Below are 11,333 nucleotides of genomic sequence, written 5' to 3'. Positions count from 1 at the left end.
CTGTGGCTCCTGTGGGGAGTTGGGAGGGGATGGGCCCCTGGGGGCATTGCTCAGTGCAGCACTTCCACCTTAAAGGGCACCTGGGGACATTCCCACCTCATCCAGCACTTCCACCTTTAAAGGGAAAACCAGGGACATCCAACCCGAAGGTTAACCAGCTCCAAGGATAACCAGCTTCAAGGATAACCAGCTCCAAGGTTAACCAGCTCCAAGGTTAACCAGCTCCAAGGACCGATAGCCCAGGGATGATCCCCGTTGCCACTCAGCCTCCCTGAGGGCACCTTTATCAAACCAAGGATAGGTGTTAAATAGAATTGCAGGAACACAGAATTCTGGAATATCCTGAGCTGGAAGGGACCCTCAGGGATCATTGATCCCAGCCCCTGTCCCTGCACAGCCACCCCAACACCCCCACCCTGAGCAGCCCTGGGAGCTCCTGGAGCTGTGGCAGCCTTGGCACCATTCCCTGGGGAGCCTGGGCAGTGCCCAGCAGCCTCGGGGGGCAGAACCTTGCCCTGAGCTCCATGCCAAGGCCTGGCCCAGCTCCAGCCCTTGCTGGGCTCCTGTCCCTGTCCCAGAGCAGAGCTCAGCCCCTGCCCCTGTGCCTGCCCTGGGCAGGAGCTGCAGAGCTGGGACAGGTGAGTCCTGGCAGGTTGCACAATGCTGATGATTCCCAGCATGGCAGTGACCAGGGACAGCCAGCACAGCCTCCTGGAGGGCAAAGCCATCCCTGGCTGGTCTCGTGGCCTTCCCTGATGGGGTGACTCCATCAGCAGATAAAGGGTGAAGTGTTGGTGGCACCTGCCCAGACTTCTGTGAGGCTTTTGACACAGTCCATCAAAACACTTTCCCCAGTAAATGGGATTGCTGTGGATTTGATGAATGCAGGGCCCTGGTGACCTGCAGAGAGAGCTGGGGCTGTTCCTGGGCTCTGGCTGAGTCCTGCTTCACCCTTGAGAATTGTGGGGCAGCCACCAGGCTTTGCTAGGATCATGGAATGGCTTAGGCTGAAAAGGACTTTAAAGCTCAAATCCAACCCCATCCTTGTTCTTGGGCTCTTGTCTTTTTTCCATTGATCCTTGATGGATACACCCCTTGAGGTTTTCTACATTAATTACCTTTAATCATCACAGTTTCACATGGGGCTCCTGTGCCTGGGTGAAAAGAGAGCAGAGGTTCCCTGGGAGCCAGGGTAACACAGGCTGTGCAGCCCAGGGAGGTGCATGGGGAGCAGAGATGGAGCTGCAGCCCCTGCAGGAGCCTGAGCAGAGCAGGGGATGTGCCCTGAGGGAGCTCTGAGCTGTGCAGAGCCTGTGCTGGGGCTGGAACAGCTCCTGCAGAACCTCAGGGATCCATCCATGGTGGAGGCTCCTGGAGGGCTGGGCCCATGGGAGGAACCCCAGGCTAGAGCAGGGGGAGAGGAAGAGGAGGAGGAGGAAGGAGCAGCAGAGACAAGGGGTGATGGTCTGAGCACAACCCCCACTGCCCATCCCCCTGCACAGCTGTGGGAGAGGAGGTGGAGAATTTGGGGTGGAAGTTGAGCCTGCAGAGAAGGGAGAGCTGGAGGGAAGATGCTTTATGATTTATTTCCCATGATCCTCAGAGGAGCTGATTAACAGCAATTTAAACAGTATAATAATTTATGCACCAGCTGCCCACTGTAAGCAGGATAATAAATAAAGTCCATGAGAGAGCTGCCCTCAAACCCTGTTCAGGAAGTCCAAGTGAAGCTTTGAGTGAGCCTGGTGGCCTCTTGGTCTGTGAGCTCTGGGATGCAATGCTGGGCACTGGAAAACCCAAACCCACCCCAAGTGGGAAAATGGAATCCCTCCCAGCCAGCAGGACCTGGTGTAACCAAACTCCTTTAAGCCTGGAGAAGAAAGGGCTCCAGGGAGGTCTCAGAGCCCCCCTCAGTGCCTAAAGGGGCTCCAGGAGAGCTGGAGAGGCACTTTGGGCCTGCAGGGACAGCACAAGGTGAAATGGCTTCCCAGGGGCAGCACTGGCTGTTGCTGGTCCATCTTTCCACCACCAAATCCCACCTCAGTCACAGAGTGGGAAATAGTCGGGTTCTTGAATTTAAATTCAAGTTCTTCTGAGGGACTTGAGGAACTCTCATGACACTTCATCCTACAACCTTCATGCACCTCTCAGTCCTAAGGCCACCAAAGCCATCATAACTCAAGACCAGGACACAGCATTTTCATGGGATTATTTCATCTGCTCCTGAAATAAATCCTGTTTATGAGGAAAGGGGAGGCTTGTCTTCAGGAGATGCTGCAATTCCTCAGAGGAATGCCTTGAGAGAGGATGCTGTGGGACAGTGTCTGACTGGAGCTGCACAGGTGATTCAGGGAGGAGTGTACAGTTCTTTACTCCTGCTCAAGAGAAGCCCAACTGTGATTAACTGCACCAAACCTTTCTAGAAATGCTCCTGTTCCAGCTGGTGCCATTACTCCTGCCAGCACTCCTGACCCTGACAGGCTGAGCAGTTCAAGTCTGATGTCATCAGCTAAGCCAGGTTGTTCAAATAAATCCAGGTAGGTCTGTCCCTGGCCTGCTGACCACCCCTTCTCTGGGGGCTAAAGAGCTCCTCACACCTCCCTCCCTCCTTGAACTCCCTCCCAGCACCCTGCAAACAGCCTCAAGGCCACAGTAACATGCAAAGACCTCTTTTAGCTTCAAAGGAGTTAAAGATAGCCAAACAACCCAGTGAAAACTCAAAAGGTGCTGAACCCCCACCCTCACGGCCTCCCCAAGCTTCAGAGGGCTCAGAGCTCTCCAAATGGGGCAGTGGCAGCAGCCCAGGGGCAGCCCAGGCTGGGGGTCTCAGGGGTGTGGAGCTCCCCAGGGGAAGTGGGGAGGTGGGGAGGGGCAGCTCACAGGGAGGAGGAGCCTGGTGCCCCCCAGGAGCTGCTCAGCTCCCTCCCCACCGGGTCCTGCAGCCTTTGAGGGGACAGTGGTGACATGGGGACAATGGTGAGATGGGGACTGCCCCAGGGTGGAGCAGCCCCTCCTCACTCCCTGCTGAGGGTGGGGGGCTGATGTGTGGTGTTACATTTTAGTTAAATGGTGTGCTCTGTCTCACCCCTCGAAAATGAAGGGTTTATTCCAAGCCTGTGATCCTCCCCTGCTGTATCATGGATCTGTAATCCCAAAGCTGATTCTGTGCCCACCTTGAATCTCCCTGTTAAACTGTGGGGGGAGACCACAGAGTCTCTCTTGGCCCCTTTTCCCCCCAGGCTCTCCCTCTCTCCCCCTCCCTTCCCCTCAGAAACCCTGCTGTTCCCGGGGGTGGGATCCCCAATAAACCCTCATCTAATCAGCACCCCCAGAAGCCGTGTGGAGTCTCCTTGCCTGCCTGCTGCTACCAGTGAACAGACAGCTTGGGGAGCCCCCCAAAGGAACAGCAACGCTCACCTGCTACTCCAGCCCCATGGCCGGGGTGTGCCCAGGGATGTGCCCAGCCCGGAGCAGAGGGTGAGAACAGGGACAGGGACGGGCTGGGCACACCCTGCCGGGTCTGGGTACAACCCCACCCAGGAAGGGGCTGCCTGGAGTTCCCTGCCAGCCCTGTGGAAGAACCTCATCCCACAGCTTCTCCTGGTCCTGCTCCAGGTGGGGATAGTCCTGCACCAGGCTCTTGCAGCAGCGGCTGTCTGTGCTGCTGGTGCAGCTCTGTGGGGACAGGCAGCACACGTGGGGACAGACAGCGCATGCAGGGACAGACAGCACACTTGGGGACAGACAGAGCTCTGTGGGGACAGCACACGTGGGGACAGACAGCGCTCTGTGGGGACAGACAGCACACGTGGGGACAGACAGCGCATGCGGGGACAGACAGAGCTCTGTGGGGACAGACAGCGCATGTGGGGACAGACAGCACTCTGTGGGGACAGACAGAGCTCTGTGGGGACAGACAGCGCATGTGGGGACAGACAGAGCTCTGTGGGGACAGACAGCGCATGTGGGGACAGACAGCACTCTGTGGGGACAGACAGCACTCTGTGGGGACAGACAGCGCATGTGGGGACAGACAGAGCTCTGTGGGGACAGACAGAGCTCTGTGGGGACAGACAGCACACGTGGGGACAGACAGAGCTCTGTGGGGACAGACAGCACATGCAGGGACAGGCAGCACACGTGGGGACAGACAGCGCTCTGTGGGGACAGCCAGCACACGTGGGGACAGCCACGCCGTGACCCCTCGGGAGGGGCTGTGCAGACACACCCAGCCTGCAGGACCTGCCCACACCCAGGGGGATGAGGGGGTCAGAGCCCCCTTTTACCTTCCAGACCTGTGAGTGCTCCCAGGTGTGCTGGATCAGGGCTCTCCTCCCCCAGCTGCAGCCATCTCAGAAGGGGGGCACAGCCTGAGCCCTGCCCAGTGAGCCCCCCCAGGAACCTCCAGTGTGCCCAGGAGAGCAGGAGCAGCCCCCAACAGACCTGCCCAGGCATCTGTGCCTGTCCAGCTGTGCCAGCTGTGCCAGCTGTGCCAGCTGCTGGACCTGGGCATCACAGGCCCTGTCCTCCTGCAGCTGCTGCATCTCCTCAGCCCCAGGAGCTGCTCCTGCTCCTGCTGCTCCTCCTGGGCCTGAGGACAGGGGCAGGGCTGGTGCTGTTTGGTTTTCCTCTTTTTTCTTTCCTGTTATCTGTATTTGTCACACATTGTTATATCTGTAACTCTGTTGCCTATTGCATTTCTGACTCCTTTTCCCAGTACTTTTCCATGGCCTTTCCCTAAGCAGAAAGACAAAACAAATTCCAGAGTTCTGAGCCCCCCTGTGCTATCTTGGTCCTTCCTGGGAACCAAGGCCGGGAACAACTCTCTGAGATACATTTCATGGACAAAGCACAGCTGGGACCAAGGCAGGGGGCTCCAGAGGAGGGTTTGACCTAGGGGGAAATGGAATCACTACTTGTCCTCCTAATTGGTGTTTTATCAATTATGCTAATTTCCTAAACCCTATAAATATGTATTCATCCCTGTGAGGTTGGGCTTTTGTGGACAACTTTCCATGACTGCCTCTGAAGACCTTTATGATGGAATAAAGAAAATAAAGATCTGCTCTTATGTTACCTCCTTACTAAAATGATCTCAAGTTTCATTTCCAGGTTGGGAAAAAGGCAACAGAGCATCAGGCAGGGCTGGGAACAGGGGCAGGGACAGATCCCTGTGTGTCACATCACTGAGAGCCCCGTGGACTCAGTGGCTGCCCCTCTGTAATGAGAGCCCATTTCCCACCATCTCTTTGGAGCTCTGAGCCTTGGGATCCCCCCACACAGAGCTCAGGCCTGGGAGAGCAGCCCCCCCTGACCTGCCACCCCCAGGGGCTGTAAAACCATGGCAAAGGGTCCCTTCCCCACCCCAGGCCGATCCCCACAGCAGGATTGGCCTGCCCTGTTCCCTCCAAGTCCCAGACAGGATCACAGCACCCCCCTCATCCTCCAGAGACACCCCCAGAACCGGAGCAGTGACAGAGCAGAGAAACCCAGATGGTGAAAAGGGACACTGCCAGCACAGCAGAGTGGAATGTGTCACACCAGGACTGTCCCTGGCACACAGGGACACACAGGAACCTGTCCCTGGCACACAGGGACACACCAGGACTGTCCCTGGGACACAGGGATACACAGGGATGCACAGGAACCTGTCCTTGGCACACAGGGACACACAGAAACTGTCCCTGGCACACAGGGATGCAGAGGAACCTGTCCTTGGCACACAGGGACACACCAGGACTGTCCCTGGCACACAGGGACACACAGGAACCTGTCCTTGGCACACAGGGACACACCAGGACTGTCCCTGGCACACAGGGACACACAGGAACCTGTCCTTGGCACACAGGGACACACCAGGACTGTCCCTGGCACACAGGGACACACAGGAACCTGTCCCTGGCACACAGGGACACACCAGGACTGTTCCTGGCACATGGCACTGCTGCCCCACCCATCCCAATGCCCCAGAGGAGCACAGAGATCCAGGAGCACAGGCACAGCTTCTCCTGGGGACCCACATCAGGCCACCAGCTCCAGGGTACAGGGCCAGAGGTGCTCAGCACAAACCCCTGCAGCAGCATCACCTTCACCCCCATGCCCTGGTGCAGTGCTGGACCACGAGAGGGGCCTGGGCCACCCCAGCCCTGAGCTGCCACAGCACCTGTGGGGACAGAGACACCGCTGGCACCCCCAGAGGGCACCCAGGCACCCCCAGCCCTGCTGGGCTCCCACCTCTGGGTGATGGCCCTGGGCAAAGCCGGGATGGTGACAGTGGCCTGTCACAGGGACAGGGATAGGGACAGGCCTGGCACAAAGGCAGGGACAGGGACAGGCCTGGCACAGGGGCAGGGACAGGCCTGGCACAAGGGCAGGGACAGGGACAGGCCTGGCACAGGGGCAGGGACAGGCCTGGCACAAGGACAGGGACAGGCCTGGCATAGGCACAGGGACAGGGACAGGCACAGGCCTGGCACAGGGGCAGGGACAGGGACAGGCCTGGCACAGGGGCAGGGACAGGCCTGGCACAAGGGCAGGGACAGGGACAGGCCTGGCACAAGGACAGGGACAGGCCTGGCATAGGCACAGGGACAGGGACAGGCACAGGCCTGGCACAGGGGCAGGGACAGGCCTGGGACAGGGACAGACCTGGCACAGGGGCAGGGGCAGGGACACGCCTGGCACAGGGGCAGGGACAGGGCCATCCCCAGGGTCTTCTGCAGCACCTCAGCAGCCCTGGGCCTCTGCAGCATCCTCAGAAAGCTGCAGGGAGCTCGGCAGGGAGCTGGGCAGGGAGCACGGAACCAAGAGAAGGAACTGGGAGCTGTGCAGGAGGTGGCAGAGCCTGGAGGGGGAACAGAGCTGAGCAAGGAGTGGCAGAGCCCAGAGAAGGGACAGCAAGGGCTGAAAGAAAGGGCAGAGAGCAGGGCCAGGGGGGTTTCCTGGGCAGAGGGGGGACAAAGCCCTGGGCACAGCCTGCTCCCCATCCCACGGGGCCACCCAGGGCTGGCAGCACTGCCACCTGTCCCCAGCCCTGCCCTGCTCCCCTGCAGCCGGGTGCTCCTCCAGCACAGCCACCTGGTGTCTGCCTTGGAAAAGACAGGTGTGTGCTAAGGAATGCAGGAGCCTCTCTTGGAATAGAGAATGTAAACTCTTTCTCTCCAAATTTATATATATTTGAAAAAAAGGAGCTCTCAGGCAAAGATATGGGAGCAGGAATAACAGTTCTTTACTAGGGAAATTAAAAATACAAATGCAATAGAACAAACAAACCCTGCCAGAGTCAGACCAGGCCCTGTCCCCTGTGTGTCAGGGGGTGGCACAGCCCCATCCCATGGGGGCTCAGCCCTCCTGCAGTGCCAGCTGTGGCTCTGCTGGAGCAGGGATCCTGCACAAGGGGGGAGTTTTCCTCTGCAGCTCCAGGGCTGCTGTGGATGGGCCTGGGCTCCCTCTGGCCATGCAGGGCAGCAGAAGCTGCTCCTCTGGCAATGCACTGGGCAAAGGCTGCTGGGCTGTGCCAGGCTCACATTGGATCCAGGTAGGAATGCTTGGCTCCTGCCCTGGGCAATGCAGCATCTCCCATGGGATGCTGGAATTGGATCAGCCCTGCAGGGACACTCAGTGGCCATGGACAGCAGAGATCTCCTGCAGGGAGGGTTGGTGTGGGAGAGATAAAGAAAAAACTGCCCCAAGAACAGCAGAGAACTGCCCCAGCTCTGACAGGTGGGAATAGAATGCACACCCCCAGCCATACCTTGTAACCCAGGGCACCTGGCCAGCCCACAAAATCACCTTGGGCTTGCCACAGCTGTGCTTGGTGGGGTCCTGCAGCACAGGGAGAGGCAGTGCCAGGACAGGGCACCCCCAGGCTCCCCCAGGAGGGATCCTTCCCACCCAGCCTCCCTAGAGGCAGAGCCCAGCCCCAGCTCACCCAGTTCTGTGCCTCTCTGGGCACCAGCACAGGGGGAGAGCCCCTGCAGGGGATGCTCTGCTGCCCCAGCTGCACCCCCAGAGCAGGAGCTGCAAGTGAAGCTCTCCCAGGGGCAGTGCTCAGGTTCATGCTGGTGCCCTTCAGCTCCCCTCTGCTCACCACAGGCCTGAGCCTCTCCCAGAACTCTGGAACATCCTTTGTGGGGCAGAGGGGGGTCAGAGGTGTCACAGCTGCAGAGGGCAAGCACCAGGGTGCTCTGGGGTAGGGGATACCTGGAGGGTGTCCTGAGCTGCTGATCTGGATGGTCCCCAGGACCCCACAAGCTCAGAGCTGCTCCACTTGCCTGGAGCCAAAGCTGGGGCACAGAGGGGCTGATCCAGAGCAGATCCTGGCCAGTTTGGCACACCCCAAACCATGCAGGCAAGAGAGACAGAATGTGCAGGGGCTGCAGTGCCCCAGCAGTTCCCATCCCATCCCTGCAGCCAGGCTCACACAAGGGGCTCTTCCCACTGTGGGGTTGATGCCATGGCTGTAGGGGTGGTGCTGCCCAGCCCCTCGGGGAGGCTCTGAGCTGCAGGGGACAAGGCAGGGGGGCTGAGGGCCAGCAGGAACCCCCGGGGCTCAAGGGGGTCCCCAAGGCACACAGAGCTCCTGGTGGAGGGGGGGGCTTCCTGCTCTGCTGGCTCCTGGCCGGGACCTGTGACCAGAGCAGCCTGCCCCTCTCCCCGGGGTTAAAGGAGCAGCAGCCACGGGCTCAGGGAGTTCTGTTGGAGCTGGTGCTGCATTCAGAGGCCAGAATAAAGCTCTGGATCCAAACCCTCCAGCAGAACCGACTCCTTTCCTTCACCTTCACCATCACCTTAAAGCTTCTCCACAGAGGGAAACCTGAGCTCCTGCATGCCTGGACTTGTCTCTGGTGCCCAGCTGCAGCACCCAGCCGGCCAAAGGAGTCTCTGAGGTGAAATCACCACAGCTGCCACCTTTTGGTCAAGCACCAAGGGCCAGACAAGCCAGGCACATCCTGTCCAGCTGTATTGGGATTATTCCAATAGTCCCCCCTCAGTGGCTCACAGCAAAAGGACAGCCCTGGGGACAGCCCTGGGGACACACCTGGGGACAGCCCTGAGGACAGCCCTGGGGACACTCCTGGGGACACACCTGGGGACAGCCTTGGGGACAGCCCTGGGGACACACCTGGGGACAGCTTGGGGACACACCTGGGGACACACCTGGGGACAGCCCTGGGGACACACCTGGGGACACACCTGGGGACAGCCTTGGGGACACACCTGGGGACACACCTGGGGACAGCCTTGGGGACAGCCCTGGGGACACACCTTGGCCATACCCACCAGGTTAAAGTGCTCCTGGAGGTTCTTGTTGGTGCAGCAGATGCAGAACTGCTCAAAGCTGTTGCACTCACACATCTCAAACCTGTGGGCAGCAGAGACCAGAGTGAGGCAGCTCCCAGGCAGAGCCACCCCAGCTGTCCCCAGTGCAGGGACAGGCACAGCTGTGTCCCAGCTGCAGCAGGACAGGGACCCCAAATCCTTCCAGGCAGCCCAGGAGAGGGGAGCTGCTCCTGCCCACAATGTCCAGGATGCCAGTGGAGGTGTGGAGACCCTTCAGTGACCCCAGGGCAGGGCTGACCCTCCTGTTGGGGATGAGTGATGAGATGGTGGCTCTCACAGTGAAGGGTGAGCACTCTGTGTGTGTTAAGAGAAGTTTTGTAGCTGTAGGGTTGTGTTACTGCACTGTGTCCTCCCCCTCACTGTTATCATGGGATGGCCTTGGGCACACAGGGGCATTTGGGAAGGTTGGCTCATTACTATGGCAACACCTGACCCCTAATCAAGGTGTAGGAAAGTGATCTGCACCCCTGGACTCTCGGGTTTTTGGTTGTTGATTGCTGCCCCGAGATGTGCAGGATGTCTCTGCTTCAGCCCCCACGTCTGAAGAACGAGTCAGAGCTCTTCAGTTTTCAGTCTTGAGGTTGTTTATTAATTCTTATCTATAAAATTTTCTTTCTGCCCAGCCGAGATCTGCTCAGCAGGGCAGCCACAGGTACTCTGACCACCCCTGAGGGGGTGTTGTCTTTTTATACCACAAACTACGTATAACATATTTACACTGAATTCCCAATACCTATCACCTATGTTAGACAGTGCACTTCTACTCTAAACCAATCCCACAGTGCCAACATCACTGCAGAAAATGGAGACCAAGAAGAAGAAGAAAGGCTGGACACGCCCAAGTTCCTCCATCTTGTCCCCATAACCCCCATACCAAAAATCCTAAAATCTACATTTTCACCCTGTGATAATTTTATTTTTATACTATTCAAACCTCTGTGACTTTCAGGTCCTCACACAAAGCTGGTAACTTGCTCCAGGGGTCACAATCAAATCCCCAGGTGCTCTGGGCTGTGCCAGGGTCTCTGAGCCCCCCAGCAACTCTGGACACCTGGAGGGATGCACTGAGTTCTGACACTGGACAGCGAGGAAGGAGCTGACTGACAAGACTTTAGAGGAGCTGCAAGTACAAAAGGCAGAGCCTCCATCTTCAGGAGGAGCACGTGGCTGATGGTCACGGGGGCTCCCAGCATTAATTTTTCCTTATTTAGTCCTTTTGTTGTGTTTTTCGTTAAGGTTTAACAAACCTTTATAATTTTTCAAAGTGAGCAGTCGTTTCTCACCCTCCTCACCATCCAGCTGAAGACCTGTCCATGCATGTCCTTGGCCAGGGCACCCCGGGCATGCAGCACCTGCTGCCTGGACAGTGGTGCCACCAAGGTCAGTGACCACCTTGGGGTGGCACAGCCAGCCTGGGACACCTCCAGCAGGGCACAGAGCAGCTCCAGGGGCTCTGCCTGGCTGCAAAGGGACAGCCCTGGTCACTGAGGCCTGGCCTGGCTGCAGCTCTGGGGACAGCTTGGGGTGGCATCAAGTCCTCTCCCCCCTCCATGGCACAGCTGTCCCCAGGCTGGTGCTGCCCTCTGCTCGGTGTGTCCCAAGGGCAGGATGGCAGCAGGATCCTGAGCAGCTCCAGCTCCATCTCAGTGACACCTGTGGGCAGATGAGGGCTCCCTCTGATGCCTCAGATTTGAGCTTTTCTATTTTTCAGGTTCTGTGCTGCCTTAGTCTGTGGGTCTGGGTTCACATGAGGGGACGGTGAGCTCTGCACAGAGCAAGGAGACAAAACAATTCCTGCTCCAGCTGGGGACCAAGGACAAATGATCCAAATCTCAGCCCCAAGAGCACAAACAACATGGGCTGAAGAGAGAAAAACAAAAAGGATGGGACTGCATGGGCTGGGGCTGGAATTGGAGAATTAACTCCAATATGCAAATGGAGCAGGTCTTATAAAAGTGAGAGACCTCATGCCTGGTCATGCATTTTGTGAC

Source organism: Agelaius tricolor, unplaced genomic scaffold (genome assembly GCF_023055355.1).
Source record: "Agelaius tricolor isolate 1412-34295 unplaced genomic scaffold, bAgeTri1.0.p SCAF_33, whole genome shotgun sequence".
Lineage (NCBI taxonomy): Eukaryota > Metazoa > Chordata > Aves > Passeriformes > Icteridae > Agelaius > Agelaius tricolor.
The sequence above is the reverse complement of the archived record's forward strand: the minus strand, read 5'-3'. Positions refer to the sequence as shown.